Below are 21,504 nucleotides of genomic sequence, written 5' to 3'. Positions count from 1 at the left end.
ATTGCCATCTCATTATTACATGTAGGTATAATGAAAAGCTTCATTTCCTAGAAAATAAGAAATGAGACTTTTTTTCCTAGAGTAATTCATTAATACATCATTTTGTGACCTGAACCAATTTGAATGACCAGAAACATCAATCAGTTCTGCTTATATTCTGTACTTTTTCTAGAGCAATCCAGCTACTTCAAATTGCCTTATATATATTTAACTATTTATACAGCTAAAGAGAAAGATAAGCAGATATATACTAGTAGAGAAAACCAAGCACATTTCTAAGGACATCCATACACTTAAGTATTTTTCCTTTGCATACTTTTTTTACACTCTGCAAAAAGCATCTGATTTAAAGAAACTTAAACATTAATACTCATAACAGTTGCAGACTTATATATCTTTAAACCAAATGGAGTACAAATGAATGAAGATGAATGAAAAATACATAAATTAGTATTCAAGAAATCGAAAATGTCTCAATTTTCTCTTTCTCCCTTATTTTCCAATAGAAATCTTCTTTGTGATTGTGTAAATAATTCTGGAAATTCCAATGCACCCATTAATCTTAAAATGCTAAGTAATATCTATATTCATTCAAAAACTAAGTGAAATAAGCAAAATATCACCAAATTATGGTTTTTAATCATGCTTTAAAAGACAAATTGATGTATTTATGTTGCTGAAATAAAAAGCATATTGAATATGCCAAGCTTTATTTTTGCTGCCATACTATGCTATGATCTGTATTTAGTAAAGGCAATATCAAACAGTAGACCAAGTAGTCTGGATATTTTTTCCAAATAAAACTGGATCATTACATACAAAATGTCTTTGAAAACCTGTCTAAGCAATAGTTTGAGATAATAAAAATTGTCATGTTTTAAGTTTGAGGTGTATGATGCAGGCACACACATACACACACACACTTACCTTGAATTAGATCATCTGTGTTTTAGAGAATTACCTAAAGCCAAACCATTTTCTACTTCTCCTTAATATTTGGCTACTGGTATCCATTGTTTAAAGCCTATGGCCAATTAGTGGGAAATTATTTAATTTTTTACACTTTTCTTCTGGATGAGGATATAATTAAATTATAGATATGTAATTAAACGCAATTTGAGATATTTTCTTGTAAATCATTTATTTTTTGAATAGCATTTATAAGATATTTTCCTCTTTTCTTCTATATTTAGGGATATGTCATTCTCATTCAAATATTTGTGTTATTTTTCTTTGAAATAAAATTTCTGTGCTTGTGTCCTTACTAGTGTTTGTATTTACCTAGAAATTCTATGTTGTTGTTTTTTTCATTGATTTTGTGTTTGTCTTTATTAGTTCATTCAATCTCCTCTTGGGGGGTTTGTTGTTCGATTTCTTTCTTTCTTTTTTTTTGAATAGTTGAAATTTTTTTAACATTCTTTTTTGTCATGAAATTACTTTAGGCTGTATATTTTCCTCAGAATATGATATTAATAACATGCCATTAATTATTATTCCTGTTTTAACTATTCTTATTATTGTCTGTAAAATCATAATCTTGTTTTCCATAGTGACATATTTTTAAAACTTAAAATTGAGCTTTTGAAAAATAATTATTAATACAATTAATAATAAATCAGTAATTTATTATGCTATATTTTGGAATTCTATATTTTGGAATAGAAATGTTTCCTTTGTAAATAATTTTTGATTAGTCTTTATGTGTTTTATAGATACTTGAAAATATAGTATATATTTTTAGAATTCAGTTTTTATACCTATCTGTTTATATATACCTCTGATCGTACTTTATTATTTTGGTTTATAGTCTCTATTAAAGAATGGTAGAGACTATGAAATTCTACAGAAAATTGTGTTTCTATTTGCTCTTTCAAGATATACTTCCAGAGCGCTATTTTTCATCCCTGTCAAAGTTCTAATCTAAAAGTTAATGTAGGGAGGGAAACTACTTGCATAGAGCTAACTACCGGGTAGAGAAATTGACAAATTATTTTGCCAGCTGGTGGTTAATTGCATCAATAAGAAGTCAGAGTAGAGCAAAGAAAGAAGATTGAAGGGCAAGAGGAATGAAGAAGTTAGGGTATTTTGCCTTTCTTTTATAGATTGCCCCTCCCACCTTACCAGGAAGGCCATCCAGGTTCAAGCTTTTGCCAGACAGCCTGAGCTTGCTGGTTTCACTGAAACTGCTTTCATTATTATTCCTCTATTCCTCTGCCTTGCCAGTGCCGTCCTCCAGTTATAAATACTGAGGTGGCTTTGCCTTTCCTGATTGTGCCTTCAGCTTGTCTAACATCTTTGAAATTAATTCTTTGTATCAAATAAATGCTTATGATTCTAATTCTGAGTATTTGGGATGGAGTAGGAGGTAAATTCATTGCCAATTTTTCTAACACTATATTCAGTTTAAGTTACATAAATTTATTTTCTAAAAATGAGTTTATACCCTATTCCAAAGTATAAATAAAAAAATACATTCTGAGTAGGACAAATCACTGAAGTATTCTCTACATAATTGTGGCTTTGAAGAAAGTGCTAGAAGAGGATTGTTTTTCCTCAACAGAACAGGCATACATTTTGTAATTAGCGAAGAGTAATGTAAGACTTTCTTTGAATTTTACATATGGGCCCAGAATTGTAAATGTTTAGTATTAGAGAAAGTTGCTAATTTTCTTGCTCAGTTGAGAAAATATTTTGTATCCATTGATTTCATTCATGAACTAAAAAATAAATTTTCATGTTTATAGGCTATTCCTGTGCCAATTACATTTCAATGACAAATATTCATGAATCCTCAATTGTATTATATAGCCTCTATTGCTTAGTGAATTTACTCATTGTCTGTTGGGTACCATTTAACACTGTTTTTAGTGGTAAGGTACAGGATACCTACTTAAAACTCTATTAAACTGTAGGAGTATTTATTATTTTTCAATATCTTAAGTCTGAATTCAGGGTGTTTTCAGGGATTATTCAGTGACTCAGCTCTTAACTTCTTTGATGTATTAATTGGCTTGTTTTTTAGGCTGACTTGCACTTACAAGATGGTGACTTTAGTTTCAAGAATCACATTAAAAAACAAAAAAAAAAAGCAAAGAAAATAAGTATTTATTCTCCCCCAAAAAGATTTTTATGTTGTTCAAGTTTTGCATAAGTAATGTTTTTAGTGTAAATATTTAGTAAGAATTTTATAGGTCTGAATCTGGGCATTATACTTATGTATTATCTCAATGACCTCCAGAGTGATGGGTTCTGATTAAATTTTCCTAGGTAACTACAACTTTATTCTAGTTTAATGCCATCTCTGAAGGTCTCCTAAATTCACTCTCCAAAAACTATTAATATTTTTATGTTACCTGATTGGAAAAGAGATGAAAACACTATTTTTTAATTAATGGTATTTTTTCCTTTTTAGTTAGCATTTCTTCAGAAGTCAATCTGATATTATATAAAAACAACCTCTATTGAGAGTCAAGGATTTGATAGTATCCATACTGAGAATTTTATTCTTCTTTTTCTTTTCTTTATTAAATCATAAACTGTGTACATTAATGCACTTATGGGGTAAAATGTGCTGATTGACAAACAATGTAGAATGCTTACATAGAATGCTTATTACATTGAACTGATTAACATAACCATCACCTCACTTGCTTCTTTGTTGTGGTAAGAAATTTATACTCTATGAGATTTTTCTTAATATTTAGATTTAGAATTTTCAATATTTATGATAGTGGATCAATGAATGAACACAAGAAAGGACAATACAAAGAAAAAAGTAGAAAAGAACATGTATTAAGCACTTTCTTAATGCTTAATGCATGTACTTAATACAAAGTACAAGAAAGATATATGATATTTTCAAGGCTGCAGTTAATAATGATATTTCTGAGAATTAAACTGAATAATTTTATTCTAGGGGCTTGTTCTTCTATACCATTTTACTGTAACTTAAGCAAAAACTTCTGGTCTGTAAGTTTGTCTATGAGCATATTTTATTCATTTCATAGTTTTCAACACTTAGAATAATAGGTCAGCAGAAAATGTTTGCCAAATTGATTGAGAATCTGAGCTAATGTTAAAAAAAATTTTTTTTTTTAATATAAGACATCTAGAAAATAAGATCTTTCTCTTACTGAAATATGGAGTTTGGGAATATGAAAATGTATCAGGTAGTACTCCTAGAATATCAGAGTTTCACAGAATGGTTTTAATTTAACACTTTCCTTTCATAGTCCTATGTGGGCTAGATGGCTGGTGTCTTCCCTCCAAATCTTTCTTAGAGATAATTTAGAAACATATTACCATAAATACTTATATTTTTAAGTCAGGCAAAAATGACAGATTAAGATAATCATGCAGTGAATTTAACAACCACAGCTGGAAGTAGTATGTTTCACTCCTGTCTAGATCTTATTGGCTGGAACCCAGTCAAGTGACCCTATACGGATTACAAGGAATGTTGAGAAACAGGATCATTCTGTGTGTCCAAGAAAAAGTGTGTTTTCTACCACAGATGGCTAACAGATGGATTAAAAAATCAGTTATCTCTGCTATCTATAACCAGTCATATACAGTCAATAGAATACAGGTTGATCTAGAAACATTATACTAACTTGGATATTTGGAGGTAACAAACTATGGAAAGCATCATATAATTTTATTCAAATTGAATATAATATCATAAATTATTCTCTTTAATTTTTAAATTGATTGAAATTTGTTTCTCTTCTTTGTTACTACTAATAGGTCTTTGCATTAGATATTATAGTTATTGTGAAACAAAATTTTCTAATGAAAATTATACAACATGATTTACAAAAAAATAGTGTTTCATATGTACAAACAAGATGGTAATACTTCTATTTTAAAATAATTCTATTTTATGACAATTAAGGTTATGGGGGGGAGGAAAAGCAGAAAGAGGGACAGAGGGAGGGGGGTGGGGCCTTGGTGTGTGTAACACTTTATGGGGGCAAGACATGATTGCAAGTGGGACTTTGCCTAACAATTGCAATCAATGTAACCTGGCTTATTGTACCCTCAATAAATCCCCAACAATAAAAAAGAAATAATAATAATTCTATTTTAATTAATATATATTGATATTGTCCTAGTGTAAAATATAACAACTATTATTCCATAGGATAATATCTTCTGACTCCATACCAGTAATATATGAGTACATTTGTATCACAATTTTGTAAGCATATATTTAAGTATTTTTTTAGTTTTGAATAAATTCACCAAAGACATGTTTCAACTTAAATAAATAAATAAAAGTCATCATTTGTATAGAATAACATCTTTCCTGAGAATCTAAATGATGCTTAAGCTAAGGTTAGTTTTCCCTTGACTAGCTGCTTTGTATTATGAAAACTTTTTCAAAATGAAAAAGACTTTGGAGAAGTAATGAAAGCCTCAAGATACTTGCATAGTGTTAAGATGATCTCAAATTAGACTGTTTCTCTCATTTCTGATTACAAGACAAACAAAAAGGCCAGCATGCCTCAGGGTAGTATTTGTAAGGGGTCATCCAGATGTCAGAGAAAAAACTGTCAGTCCAGTAGAGACACATGTGAACACTGGCAAGCCTTTGGAATAGGCCAAATTTCCTTTCAGACCTTCCCATGAGTAACCTTTCCCTGGTGACCTCCTCCTCAGACTCCCCTTATCACCTTTTCACTGCCCTTCTGAAATACTAAATACCATATCCCTTCACTTTGGTCATCTTGCCATGTCTTCATCCCCCACCCCCGTATTTGTCTCTTTCAAATGATTTCCACAATCCAAACCAACTTTACTTTCTTTACACAACCATTATATCTTTGCCGTTATATATCTTTGCTATGACACTACTATCTAATAGCTATTACAAAGAAATTGAGAACTCAAAACATGTTTTAATGTCTAATCTATCCTCAACAGCCAACTCCTGCCACAGAAAGTAATAGTTTGAGGACAGTACATATATATACTTGGAGAAATCTCTTGTTGATTTTTAAAAAGTGATACACAAAGCTAGAGAGAATGTTTTGGTATCAATTTAACCATAAACATGACTTATCTTGCATGACAATTTCTTTATAGGATCATTTCTCTGAATGCTGTTGTTTTGATTTTGGGACAGGAATAAGGTTGGCATCAAAATCATCAATAGAGTTCAAGTAAACTACAGGGGTTGGGGATTCACTTTCCTCACTATCCCACACTTAAGAGCCTGGCTCCCTGTGTTAAAAAGAATTCTTTTCAAAGTAGATCTTTCACACTTTTTTTTTTTTTTTAATCTTTGCTTACTTTAAAAACCAAAGATTATCTAAAGGACAGAGATGATATTAAACAGAGTCCTTTGTGATAGTGAAACAATAGGCTCTGGCATTATATGTGTGTGTTTGTGCCTTCATGGGTGCACAGGGATGTTACATTAAAGGGGGCGAGGGTGACTATGCGGTCATTTGTATGCACTAGATATTTACAATTAATATTAGTGTGGAAATGCCTGAAACTTTAGTGTTTTTTTTTTTGTTTGTTTGTTTTTTTATTGTTGGGGATTCATTGAGGGTACAATAAGCCAGGTTACACTGATTGCAATTGTTAGGTAAAGTCCCTCTTGCAATAATGTCTTGCCCCCAAAAGGTGTGGCACATACCAAGGCCCCAGTCCCCTCCCTCCTTCCCTCTTTCTGCTTTTCCTCCCCCCATAACCTTAATTGTCATTAATTGTCCTCATATCAAAATTGAGTACATAGGATCATGCTTTACTAAAAATAATGTCTTCCACTTCCATCCAGGTTAATACAAAGGATGTAGAGTCGCCATTTTTTTTAACGGCTGAATAGTATTCCGTGGTGTACATATACCACAGCTTGTTAATCCATTCCTGGGTTGGTGGGCATTTAGCTGTTTCCACATTTTGGCAATTGTAAATTGAGCTGCAATAAACAGTCTAGTACAAGTGTCCTAGACTTTTTTCCTTCTGGGTAGATGCCCAGTAATGGGATTGCAGGATCAAATGGGAGGTCTAGCTTGAGTGCTTTGAGATTTCTCCATACTTCCTTCCAAAAAGGTTGTACTAGTTTGCAGTCCCACCAGCAGTATAAAAGTGTTCCCTTCTCTCCACATCCACGGCAGCATCTGCAGTTTTGAGATTTTGTGATGTGGGCCATTCTCACTGGGGTTAGATGATATCTCAGGGTGGTTTTGATTTGCATTTCTCTAATAGATAGGAATGATGAACATTTTTTCATGTTAGCCATTCATCTCTCTTCTTTGGAGAAGGTTCTATTCATGTCTTTTGCCCATTGATATATGGAATTGTTGGCTTTTTTCATGTGGATTAATTTGAGTTCTCTATAGATCCTAGTTATCAAGTTTTTGCCTGATTCAAAGTATGCAAATATCCTTTCCCATTGTGTAGGTTGTCTCTTTACTTTGGTTGTTGTCTCCTTAGCTATACAGTAGCTTTTCATTTTAATGAAGTCCCATTTGTTTATTTTTGTTGTTGTTGCATTGCATTTGGAGTCTTTTTCATGAAGTCTTTTCCCAGGCCAATATCTTCCAGTGTTTTTCCTATGCTTTCTTTGAGGATTTTTATTGTTTCATGCCTTAAATTTAAGTCCTTTATCCATCTTGAATCAATTTTTGTGAGTGGGGAAAGATGTGGGTCCAGTTTCAGTCTTTTACATGTGGATATCCAGTTCTCCCAATACCATTTATTGAATAGGGAGTCTTTCCCCCAAGGTATGTTCTTGTTTTGTTTATCGAAGATTGGGTGGTTGTAAGATGTTAGTTTCATTTCCTGGTTTTCTATTCAATTCCAAGTGTCTATGTCTCTAATTTTGTACCAGTACCATGCTGTTTTGTGCCAGTACCATGCTACTATGGCTTTGTAATACAACCTAAAATCTGGTATGGTGATGCCTCCAGCTTTATTTTTATTACTAAGAACTGCTTTAGCTATATGGGTTTTTTTCTGGTTCCATACAAAATGCGGAATATTTTTTTTTTCCAAATCTTGAAAGTACGATGTTGGTATTTTAATAGGAATGGCATTGAATAGGTAGATTGCTTTGGGAAGTATAGACATTTTAACAATGTTGATTCTTCCCAGCCATGAGCATGGTATGCTCTTCTATTTGTTAATATCCTCTGCTATTTCCTTTCTGAGGATTTCATAATTTTCTTTCTAGAGGTCCTTCACTTCCTTCGTTCGGTATATGCCTAGGTATTTCATTTTCTTTGAAACTATGGTGAAGGGAGTTGTGTCCTTAATTAGCTTCTCATCTTGACTGTTATTGGCGTATACAAAGGCTACTGTCTCATGGACATTGATTTTATATCCTGAAACATTACTGTATTTTTTGATGACTTCCAGGAGTCTTGTAGTTGAGTCTTTGGGATTCTCTAAGTATAAGATCATGTCGTCAGAAAAGAGGGAGAGTTTGACCTCCTCTGCTCCCATTTGGATTCCCTTTATTTCCTTGTCTTGCCTAATTGTATTGGCTAGAACTTTCAGCACTATGTTGAATAGTAAAGGTGACAGAGGACAACCTTGTCTGGTTCCAGTTCTAAGAGGAAAAGCTTTCAGTTTTACTCCATTCAGTAAAATATTAGCTGTGGGTTTGTCATAGATAGCTTAAATCAGTTTCAGAAATGTGCCACCTATGTCTATACTCTTCAGTGTTCTAATTAGAAAAGGTTGCTGGATTTTATCAAATGCTTTTTCTGCATCTATTGAGAGGATCATATGATCTTTATTTTGCCTCTGTTAATATGGTGGATAATGTTTATGGACTTGGATATGTTAAACCAGCCTTGCATTCCCTGGGATGAAACCTACTTGATCACGATGTATGACTTTTTTGATGATAAGCTGTAATCAATATACCAAACTGTAACCAAGAAGCTAGGATTTTGTTGAGAATTTTTGCATCTATATTCATGAGTGAAATTGGTCTGAAATTCTCCTTTTTAGTTGGGTCTTTCCTGGTTTTGGTATCAGGGTGATGTTTGCTTCATAGAATGTGTTGGGGAAGATTCCTGCCTCCTCAATTTTTTGGAATAATTTCTGCAGTACAGGAATAAGGTCTTCCTTGAAGGTTTGATAGAATTCTGGTGTGAAGCCATCTGAACCAGGGCATTTTTTTGTTGTAAGCTTTTTTATTGTTTCTTTAATCTCAGTGCTTGGAATTGGTCTGTTCAGGAGCTCTGTTTCTTCCCCACTAAGTCTAGGGAGAGGATGAGATTCCAAATATTGATCCATTTCCTTCACATTGTCAAATTTCTGGGCATACAGTTTCTGGTAGTATTCAGAGATGATGTCTTGTATCTCTGTGGGATCAGTTGTTATTTCTCCTTTATCATTTCTGATTGAGGTTAATAGAGATTTTACTTTTGTATTTCTAGTTATTCTGGCCAATGGTTTAGATATTTTATTTATTTTTTTCAAAAAACCAACTTATTGTTTCATTAATTTTCTAAATGATTCTTTTGCTTTCCATTTCATTGATCTCTGATTTGATTTTGGATAGTTCTTTTCTTCTACTGGGTTTTGGCTTAGATTGTTCTTCTTTTTCCAATTCCATAAGATAGTTATGAGTTTGTTGATGCACTCTCTTTCTGTTTTTCAAATGTAGGCATCTAAAGCAAGAAATTTTCCTCTCAAAATTGCTTTTGCAGTATCCCACAGTTTTTGGTAGCTTGTGTCTTCATTGTTGTTATGCTCAAGGAAGTTAATGATTTCCTGTTTTATTTCTTCATGCCCCCATCTGTCATTCAACAGAAGGTTGTTTAATTTCCATGCCTTTGTGTGGAGTTGAACGTTTTTGTTGGAGTTGAGTTCCACCTTTAGTGCCTTATGGTCTGAGAAGATACAAGGTAAAATTTCATTTCTTTTTATTCTGTTGATATTTGTTTTGTATCCCAGAATATGATCAATTTTGGAGAATGTTCCATGGGTTGATGAGAAGAATGTATATTCTTTTTCTTTGGGATAAAGCGTTCTATATGCGTCTATCAAGCACAGTTGTTCTAGGATCTCATTTAAATCTCTTATATCTTTGTTTAACTTCTGTTTAGAGGATCTGTCTAGCTCGGTAAGAGGAGTGTTAAAGTCTCCTGTTATTAACGTATTATCGGATATCATATTGCTCAGACTGAGTATGGTCTGTTTCAAGAATCTGGGAGCATTTAAATTGGGTACATAAATATTTAGAATTGAAACGTCTGCTTATTGTATTTTTCCCTGGACCAATATAAAATGACCATGTTTGTCTTTTTTGACTTTAGTTGCTTTAAATTCACATGTATCTCACAATAAGATTGCAACTCCTCTTTTCTTCTGAATTCCATTTGCCTGAAAAATTGTCTTCCAACAATTGTCCTCCTTGACTTGGAGTTTAAATTTGTCTTTTGAAGCCAGGTGTGTTTCTTGCAGACCGCAAATGGATGGCTTGTGTTTTTTTAATCCTATCAGCCTATCTGTGTCTCTTCAGTGGGGATTTCAAGCCATTAACATTTATTGAGATAATTGATAAGTGTGGTAGTATTCTATTCATCTTATTTTGTGAGAGTCCATTGCTTAATTTTATCTCTTGCATCAGTATGGAATCTAGGTTCTGTCCTTTAATTTCTGAGTTCTTTCTTTGCTGCTGATCCATCATGATGTCAGTGTGTAGAACAGGATGAAGTATTTCCTGTAGAGCTGGTCTTGTTGTGGCAAATTTCCTCAATGTTTGTATATCTGTAAATGATCTGATTTCTCCGTCAATTTTCTGGAATATAGAATTCTGGGCTGGAAATTGTTCTGTTTAAGTAAATTAAAGGTAGATGACCATTGTCTTCTTGCTTGGAAAGTTTCATTAGAGAAGTCTGCAGTCACTCTGATGGATTTGCTCCTGTAGGTCAACTAGTGCTTACTCCTGGCAGCTTGAAGAATCTTTTCTTTTGTCTTGACTTTGGACAGGTTCATCACAATGTGTCTTGGAGAAGCTCGGTTAGAGTTGAGGGTACCTGGGATCTGATATCCCTCTGAAAGGAGTGTGTCAGAATCTTTGGTGATATTTGGGAAATTTTCATTTATAATATTCTCTAGTATGGCTTCCATTCCTCTGGGGGCGTTCTTCTTCCCCTTCTGAGAGTCCTATAACTTGTATGTTGGAACATTTCATAAAGTCCCATAATTCTGTCAGTGACCATTCTGCTTTCACTGTCTTCTTTTTTGCCTCTTTAACTATCTCAGTTATTTCAAGAACTTTGACCTCTACCCCTGAAATCCTTTCTTCTGCATGGTCTCACCTGTTGCTGATACTTTCCATTGCATCTTTAAGTTCCCTAACTGACTGCTTCAGTTCCTTCAACTCTGCTATATCTTTTCTATATTGTTCATATTGGACATCTCTTATTTGATTCTGTTTTTGGATTTCCTTTTGGTTATTTTCCACTTTATTAACAGCTTCCTTCATTGTTTTCATCATGTGTATTCTTATTCCCTTTCTGTTATTCCTAACATTTCTTTATAGGTGGAATCCTCTGCATTAGCTACCTCATGGTCCCTTGGCGGGGTTGCTCTGGACTGGTTCTTCATGTTACCAGGAGTTTTCTGCTGATTCTTCCTCATGAGTGATTTCTTTTATCTGTTTCCTTGCCCTAATTTTTATTTCACTTCCTCTTGCTCTTTAAGTTCCCTTGCCTGTGGACTAGGGTTTCGAGGAGTCCTTTTGGTATAGGACCAGAAGGATGAGAAGGTTAAGAGCTGGAAAGGATAAAAGAAAGAAAAAGAAAGAAAGAAAGAAAAGAAAAGAGAGAAAGGAGGGGGCTGGGTAAAAGGGAATATTGACAAAAAGAAGAGAGGCACAGAAAAAGGGACACAGAGCAATATAGGTGTACAGTAGGGTACTTTGACACAACCTTAAAAAAAAACCCAACCTCTGGGGGTGTCCGGTTGGGTGGTTCCCTTGAGGTCAGCAGCTCTTTGCTAACCTGATTGGACACAGTACCCCACCTCCACCAAGTACAGACAAAAGACAAAAATGCTATAAATCAAACCAAAACAAGCAAACAGAAAAATGTACAGGATAAAATTGGGTGAAAAACCAATAATAGGGGTAGAAACACTAGCAAAAAAGTGAAGTTCTAACTATTGAAAAAGGCAGCAATAGGAAATTGTATTTAAACTAGAAAAATGGAGAAAAAAGGAAAGTAAAAAACAAATATTCTGTAAGGAGAAGGTGAAATTAAAATACAAAACAACAACAATAAGAACAAAAAATAAACAAAAAAACAATGAAACAAAAACAAAGTAGTATATATATCTTGTTTAATATTGTCTGGGCAACAGGTGGTCTTCTGGGGTATGAGATGTTAATCACAATGCTGATACGACTGGAGGCCTCTGTTGATTTCTCAAACCCCACAAGTTGGAGACCCTAAATCTCTCTTCAGCCCTCTTAAAAGGCACTTTAAACTTCTAAACTTGGCTAAGCAGAAGCTTTCCCAGGAAAGTGCTTGTCACTGGGATCACTGCTGAAGTGGCTATCCACTTACCCAGTGTGTCAAAACCGGTTTTGCTCTGCCCCTGAGGGTTAAGGCTGTAAGGTGTCTCAGTTCCCGCCTTTAGGCTCCTCATTCTCTAGATTACTAGCTCCCACCCGATCCTGAGGGTGAAGCTTGCTGGGCAGTTCTCTCACAATGACTCCCTGCGACCCACAGCCGAACACTATTAGCTCCATCTGGCTCAGCAGTTCCATCGGGGAACCTAGACAATGCCCAAAGTTCTCTGCACTCCTGCCCAAGCTCTCCTCAAGGCAGTTCAACTGATTGCCAACACCAGAACAGTTCACAGGGAAGGCCTTTCCAGTTTGCAGTGTCAGTGCTGCTGTACTTACAGCTGCCAGCAGGATTAGACCGATGGAACACGTGCAACCACTTGCCAGTTTTCCACTGTTTTTGTCCTCTACTTGGGGTCCAGAAGTCTCTGGATGATTCCCTGTGTCTTCAAAGGGATGATTATAGGCAGATCCCACAACAGAGATGCTTGGAGTCTTATCTCCCCAGACTCATGGTGCCCAGTTACAGGGAAGCTGTTACTTGGCCGTTATCTTGCTCTCACTACCTTAGGTTTTTATTATAAGAAGATTCAGACTTTTGGAAGTATCCTATAGTTTGATTACCTTATAACAGGTTACTTGCACCCTCTGATAGGAAATTCAGCAGGATGACCTCTAAGGCAGGCCTTCTTCACTGATTGTGCTTTACCATTAATATTGTTTTTAAAATACTCTGATAAATCATCTAAGTCATTACTATAAAAATAAGATATTAGGGCAGCGCCTGTGGCTCAGTCGGTAGGGTGTCGGCCCCATATGCCGAGGGTGACGGGTTCAAACCCGGCCCCAGCCAAACTGCAACCAAAAAATAGCCGGGCATTGTGGCGGGCGCCTGTAGTCCCAGCTACTCGGGAGGCTGAGGCAAGAGAATCACTTAAGCCCAGGAGTTGGAGGTTGCTGTGAGCTGTGTGAGGCCACGGCACTCTACTGAGGGCCATAAAGTGAGACTCTGTCTCTACAAAAAAAAATATATATATATATATAAAAGTTAAAAAAAAATAAATAAGATATTAAAACTTCAGTTTTCCTTGAGAATTCTCCATACTTATTTACATACAGGTTACATTAGTTTGCAGTCCTACCAGCACTGCAAAATATTCCCTACTCTCCACCTTCATGTCAATATCTTCAGCTTTAGTGTTTCTTTTCACCTAACATGCATCATGTTGGTGTATACAGCACACCCTCATCCTTGAGTGAGGGTTCAACAACAATTTGAACATTACCTTGGAAGTGAGAACAATGTAGCCTAGACATTTATACTCTCATATCACTCTGAAAAACAACAACAACAACAACAAAAAAAAACTGAACAAATATAAAACAACAACAACAAAAAGGAAACTTCAGTTTTCTAAATTTTTTTCTGGGAAATTTATTGTAATTTTATATACATATATAGTGATGATTTAGTTTCAAATTCTAGGCTATTAATATTTGACCAATATATAACATAGCACTGTTTGCTTTAAGATCATATTTATTAGATGAAAGTTAACAAAATTTTGTGCTTAGAAAATTGGATGTTTTAATACTATAACATTATCAATATTTGATTGCATCACACATTTCAAAATCTATTATACTTTCTTTTTCATTCCTCTTCTCTATCCCCTCCTTTTCTAATTGAAAGTTTGTTGCCTTTTTTTCCTATCATATGAGTAGATGTTTGTCACTAAATTCCACTTTTAATTGGACAATAGGAAAAGCTGATAAAGACAGCAGTTTGTGCAGAAATTTTAGACTGAAATCTTCTTTGCATTACAAACCACACTAGGTATTAAGAGCTTTATAAGATATATGTGACCATTCTAAGTTTCTATAATCCAGGCCATTGTGACTGTAAAAGGCAGCACTTATATAGTTTGGTGTTCAGTATCTTGTCTCATCTGATAGGTGCATTCTGTTTTCTGAAGAGCTATGTCATTATCTCAAGAAAAGTTACAGAAATGTTATTTTGAGTACTTATTTTCATTCACCTTTTGGAAGATTGAAGTTTCAGAATAGTATTGAAATGTTTCCATCTCATGACTTAAGTGTTTAATATTCCATACTTTGTTATGCTGCCAAAAATATTGCCAGGTCATAATTGCAATGAAAAGCACAACTAGACAGGATGAAAATATTAATAGCTGAATGATTGCTCTTCATCAGAAATGCACTGTAGTTATGGTACTCTAGGATACTGCCACTTTTCTTGATTTATCTGAAAAATAAATTAAATATCACTGTAGTTTCTAAGACGGAGTTTGTTTTATTAAAACTTCAAAATATTTAAATTCATTCTGATTCATGTGGGCATCTGAAAACAAGTATGCTTTTACAGGAAAAAGGGAATAGGGTTTTGTATAGCTCAATAGATTTTATGTTGTTTTAAATTATCTTTCTTGTAATTCCCTGTTGTTATTTTATTCAGAGAATGGTAAGAGGTAACCATATAATTAAATTAACACATGTCTGTAAGTCCCAATGGATAAGATAATAAAAACTCTGCAACATATTGTATGAAATATTTACCCTGTTTTTTGAAAGGATGGAGTTTTTATGTAAAATTTGATATCCATTGATTTTTTATTATTACAATTAATATTTTAATTTTTATTACACTATCATAATACAAATAAAATAGAAGAACTTACACCTGACTTGTAAGGTGGAATTTATAAAAGGCAAGATCTTACTATACCTTGTCTGACATAGTAAGATATTTATAAAAGAATGTCCATCTGGAGTTAAAAATATATAAGTAACTTATACAAAACTTATACAAAATTGTAAGTTTTATTTTAATAAAGATAAAATATGTTAACTTTTTAAAACATAAATTTCTAAGTTTTTATATGAATAGTTTACCTAAATTGCTTGACTTTTTTTACATTGATGTGAACATACCCACGAAAGTATCTAAAGGCTTCTTCCCAGCAAAAGAAATAATCAACAGAGTGAACAGAAAACCTGCAAAATGTGAGAAAATATTTGCAAATTATCTATTCAACAGGAGACTAATATAAATAATTTATAAGGAACTCAAACAATTCAGCTATGATAAAAACAATACCATTAAAAACTAGGCAAAAGGCATAGATAGATGTTTTTCAAAAGAAGACATACAGATAGCCAACTAGCACACAAAAGAATTCTCAACATCAGTAGTCATCACAGAAATTCAGATTAAAACCGAAATGAGGTATCATCTTATACTAGTCAGACTGAGTATTATTAAAAAGACAAAAAATAACAAACATTGGTGAAGATATGGAGAAAAGGGAATGCTTACATATTATTGAAAGGGATGTAAGTTAGTATTATACAACATTATTATACAACATTTACAGAAATTAGTACATAGATTTCTAAAGAACTGAAAATAGAACTAACATAGGATCCAGCAATCCCACTTTTGGGTATCTACTGAAAGGAAAGGTATTTATCACAGCACTATTCATCAACCCAAGTGTCCATTAATGGACGATTGGATAAGGTAAATGTGGTATATATCTGAGGCCTTAAAATCAAGTCCATGAACTTGCCACTGTGCACTTACATTAGCAGCACTGTGCAAACAACTCAGTAAGAGTTTTGGTATATCAGTGTCTCACAGCTGTGTTCATGTCAATATGTATGTAGTGGTGTCTTGCTGAGTGACATTTGTTATTGTTGCATGTTTTTGTGTGCTGCTGTAAGAATTCCAGAGATTGAATTAAAGCAATGAACAAACATTAAATTTCTTGTTAAACGTAGCAAGAGTGGAAGTGAAATCAGGGACCAGTTATTCTAAGTTTATAGAAATAATGCATGAAGAAAATAGCTGTGTATAAATGGATTAAACATTTTTCTGAGAAGAGAAAGCATCACTGATGACTAGAGATCAGGGCAGTCACTGATGACTAGAGATCAGGGCAGTCAGTAGCAAACAGAACTCAGAAAAAAATGCAAAAATTTATGAAATTATGATTCTAAATCATCATCTGGCTGTGAGAAGCATAGCAGACCAAGTAAACAATGATAAGGAAACAGAAAACTCTTAACTGAAAATCTTGGCATGAAAAAGTGTGCGAAAATGGTCCGGAAGGAGCTCACCAATGAATAAAATCAGAGTAAAGTGAAAGTTTGCCAAGACCTTTGGAAAGGCAGGATGATGATTTGGGCTGCATCATCACTGGGGATGAAATGTGGGTGGATCAGTATGACCCCAAACCAAAGCAAAGTAGACAGTGGGAGTCAACCAAGTCTCCATGATCAAAAATGTTCCGTCAATCCAAATCAAGAGTCAAAACTATTTTGCTAACCTATTTTATTTTCCTTCTAATATCAGAGGGGTTGTTCATTATGAATCTGTACCAATTGGACCAACAGTTAACCAGTTTACTGTTAGGAAGTGCTGAAAAGGCTAGAGGGAAATGATCTGAACTTTTTACCACTAATTCAAGGCTCTTGCATCATGACAATGCACCAGTTTACACAGCACTGTCTGTGAGGGTGTTTTTGGCCAGTAACTGTATTGGAACACCCTCCCTACTCACCTGATCTGGTCCCTTATGATGCTTTTTCTTTACCTGAAGATAAAGGAGATATTGAAAGGAAGAGATGTTGATAACATTCAGGACATCAAAGATAACACAATAATATTGCTGATGACTATTCCAGAAAAGGAGTTTCAAAATTGATTTGAAGGGCAAACTAGGCTCTAGCATCAGTGTATAGCTTCCCACCCAAAGGGCGTTCATTAAGGTGAATGCACTGATATTCAGCAATTAGGTATATAGTACTTTTTCTAGGATGAGTTGTGAACTTAATTATCACACCTCATACACAAAAGGATACTATTCAGCAGTAAAAAGAATGAAATCATTTATTTTTTTGGCAACATGGATGGATGTGAAGGCCATTATCTTAAGTGCTAAAACTCAGAAACAGATATATACCCTATGCTCTTACTTATAAATAGCAGCTAAAGTGTACATTTGTACATAGAATGTGTAATGATTGACAATTAAGACTTGGAAGGGTAGAGGGATGGATGATGAGAAATTTCTGAAGTGGTGCAATATATGTTATTGGATGGTGGATACATTAAAAGCCATGTAACAAAATTACACTTTCAGTGTATAAATTTATACAAATAATAAATGAAGCTACATTAGGTCACAAGTCTCCCAATGAAATGTTTAATTAAGTCACTCTATAGTAAAGATTACCCTATAATTAATTCTAATACTGGCAACCACTATCAGCTTGTTATATATTTTTTTAAACAACTTTTGGTTTCCTCATTCTTAAATGTGAGCAGAACCACTAGGATTATCTGCTTAAGTAAAACCTATCTATATGGAAAGTATAAGGTCACATGGAAACAGAAAATAAAAACAAAGCTTGAAAGTAATAGACTATATATGGATAATAAAACAAAGAAACAAAAAACGCTATCATTATAACTTTAGAATGGTAATACTGACTACTATGAAAGATAAAGAAACTGCCATTTTTTAATGGAATATTTAAATGTAAACTATGATATAACTTAAAAACTGAAATTACAGGTTAGAAAGAAAATGTAAGGGACTCTTGAACAGTAGAGAAAATGTTTTGGAGGAACTACAAAAAAGAAAACTAGAGATTAATTTAGGAATTCCAATGTCCAAATTTATAGGTTTTCCAGAAAGAACAGAAACAACATAGGAAATAAATTTATAAAATGTTATGAAAAGAACAAATTTAGGAAAATACCCCCAAATTATAGGAGATGATTTCTAGATTACGAAGGCATGTCATGCCTAGCACAACGTATGAAAATAGAATTGTGTCAAATCCTGTTATCATTAATTAAATAATATTAGAAACAGAATGCATTAGTTTACTATTGCTGTTATAACAAATCATCACTAAACAGTAGCTTAAGAGGATGGGGAGACAAGATGGCGGACTGAAGCCAGCTTTCAACAAAGGCTCCCGTCCAGAAGGAGAGTTAAGGGACAGGAATTTAGTAAGTATCCTGGTGGACTTGAGCCTCACCAAGAGAGAAGGCTGAAGAACGCACATCAACACCGCTGAGGCAAGTTGTGATCACAAGGACGCAAACAAAAGGTACAAAATCCACCACCAAGCGGACGGGAGTCCCCCTCCCCCATGAGACCAGCTCTGTAGCCCCACAATTGAACAAGTGGGCAGAAATTAAAGCCCCTCCCACTACACTCCACGGGAGAGACCTTCTAAAAACTGGACCTACCTCCCCTATTGGGGTGCCGTGGCGTTCTCCTGCCGGACATAGGGCTGAATAAAACTTTGGGAATCCTTTGCCGGCAACCCTGAATCCCCGGCGCTCCCCTCCCGCCCACTGAGGTCTGGAGGCCTGTCCCCCAGAACTTCGGATCCTTGGGTGATTTCTCAAGGGGAGTGGACAGTCCCCGAGTTGCGACTGGTCAGCATTGACTCTGAGGCGCGCCGAGTGAGGAGAGGGCACCGGGCTGAGGGGGAGTCACGCCTCGCGGCACTTCCCTACGGTGCAGTGCACCAACCCTCCCCGGGCATACGGGGCCCAAGACTGAATAAGGCTCTGGCCTCCCCGCTGAGAGCTGAGAACCCCTACTCTCACTCGGGGTCTGAGGGCCTATCCCCCAGGAGTTCGGCTCCTTGGGTGATTTCTGGAGGGGAGTGCACAGTGCCTGAGCTGCGTCAGGTCAGCGCTGACTCTGGGACACGTGAGCGAGGAGAGGGCACTCCGCTGAGGGGAAATCAACCCTTGGCGGCACTTCCCTGCGGTGCAGTGCAGGAGCCCTCCCCAGACCGCAGTATTGCGTGAAACTGAATGAAACTCTAGCTTCCCCCCGCCCCACTCCCAATCGGGGTCTGGGGGCCCATCCCCCAAGAGTTCTGATTCTTGGGGGATCTCTTAAGGGGTGTGGACCCAGCACAAACTGCGGCCGCTCAGTGCTGACTCTGGGGCAGGGGACAGAGGAGAAAAGGGTGGCCTGAGTGCCCACACCAGAGCAGCAGTTCCCTGGAGGTAGATCAATAGCCGTTTTTTCTTTAACGGCAGAACGCTCACTTCTGGATATTCTGAGGCCACACCCCCTGTCTCCCTGGGCAACCAGAGGAGGCCACCGGTGACACGGCTCACAAACCCAGAAGCCTCCAGGGCGGGGCCGACCCAGAGAGGTGTTCAGACGCAATTCTCCAGCAGCAAAGACGTTTGAACTCAAAACAGCCCGTCTCCTGTAGGCGACGACAGGAACAGAGACAGAACCTCACAAAGTTGTCTGTTCTGTTCTGTTCTGTTAGCAGCATCCATCAGGGACGGGGCTAAGCCTGAGTGAACACCTCCTTCCCATCACCTGCATCAAACACTCAAAGATGTCAGGCCCCATCTCCTCCTGCTAGATAGCGGCAGTCTGCGGGGGCCTGGCAGACTTCCTTGCGATTCAGGCAGGTGCAAACCCCTGAAGTGTCTCTTCACTGCAGGCAACTGGGTTAGCCATCTGCAGAGATACCAGTGACTGGGTCCGACGGAGGGGCAAAGTGGGGAAGGAGACGTCAACCTTCCCAGACTGCTCTGTTTGCGGGGTGGCTCCTCCTGACTCCACGCTGCACTGGGGTGAGCTGTCTCAGAGGAGTCACCAGGCCCCTGTGATCCAGTTCCCAGAGACCTCTTGAACCCTTCCACCTGAGACAAGTGCTGATTGAGACAGTTGATTCGGACCTTTTGAACTGGGCTAATAGACTGAGGACTTTTCAGGCGGTGCCCTGGGTGTGCGATTGTAGGAAGGTTTGATTCTCCTTTTCCAACTGGGGCCAGAGGTGGGCAGGCGGGGTGACTTAATTGCTGATTTTTCCACACAGCTGAGACTTCAAGCCAGAGTAGAAGTTGCAATAGGATCGAACAGAAACCAGCTGAAAACAAGAAAGAACCACTTTGCTCCACCACACCAGACAGGGCCCCAGTTTCTCAGGCCACAACACTGTACGGGCCCTCGATAAAATCCCAGGGGAAAAACCAAAGGGAGTAAACCATGGGGCGGAATCAGCGGAAAAACTCTGGTAACATGAATAACCAGAATAGATCAACCCCCCCAAGAAAAGATACGGCAGATGTGATTGAAGATCCCATTCATAAACAACTGGCTGAGATGTCAGAAGTCGAATTCAGAATTTGGTTTGCAGACAAGATTAATAAAATGGAATTAGGAATTCGAGGAGAAATTCAAAAACTGTCTCAAGAATTTAACGAATTTAAAGACAAAACCACCAAAGACTTAGACACACTGAAACAAGAACTTACAGCCCTCAAAGATATGAAAAATACAGTAGAATCCCTCAGTAACAGAATGGAGCAAGCAGAAGAAAGGATTTCTGACATTGAAGATAAAGTCTTCGAACGCTCCCAATCTCTCAAAGAGGAAGAGAAATGGAGAGCAAAAACGGATCACTCACTCAGAGAGCTCTCAGATAATTCGAAAAAAAATAACATAAGGGTTATAGGAATTTCGGAGACTGATGAAGTGGCAGCCAAGGGCACAGAGGCCCTTCTACATGAAATTATGAAAGAAAATTTTCCAGACATGCCTAGAGAATCTGAAATTCAGATAGCAGACAGCTTCAGAACCCCAGCACGATTCAACCCCAATAAGCCATCTCCCAGACATATCATAATTAGCTTCACTAAAGTTAACATGAAAGAGAAGATTCTCAAAGCAGCCCGGCGAAAGAAAACTATAACGTACAAAGGTAAGAATATTAGAATAACTGCAGATCTCTCTGCTGAAACTTTTCAAGCAAGAAGAGGCTGGTCATCAACTTTTAATCTCCTAAAGCAAAAAAACTTTCAACCCAGGATCTTGTATCCAGCTAAACTGAGTTTCATCTATGATGGAGAAATTAAATACTTCAATGACATTCATATGTTGAAA

General features: G+C 36.3%; 1 protein-coding gene across 1 annotated transcript in view; it reads left to right on the top strand.

The window, feature by feature from the left end:
• The window catches only part of LRP1B (LDL receptor related protein 1B), a 2,318,354-nt gene that overhangs the window by 851,260 nt on the left and 1,445,590 nt on the right, over nt 1-21,504 (top strand). The window lies entirely within an intron of this gene.

This window comes from Nycticebus coucang, chromosome 7 (genome assembly GCF_027406575.1).
Source record: "Nycticebus coucang isolate mNycCou1 chromosome 7, mNycCou1.pri, whole genome shotgun sequence".
Taxonomy (NCBI): domain Eukaryota; kingdom Metazoa; phylum Chordata; class Mammalia; order Primates; family Lorisidae; genus Nycticebus; species Nycticebus coucang.
The sequence above is the reverse complement of the archived record's forward strand: the minus strand, read 5'-3'. Positions and strand labels throughout refer to the sequence as shown.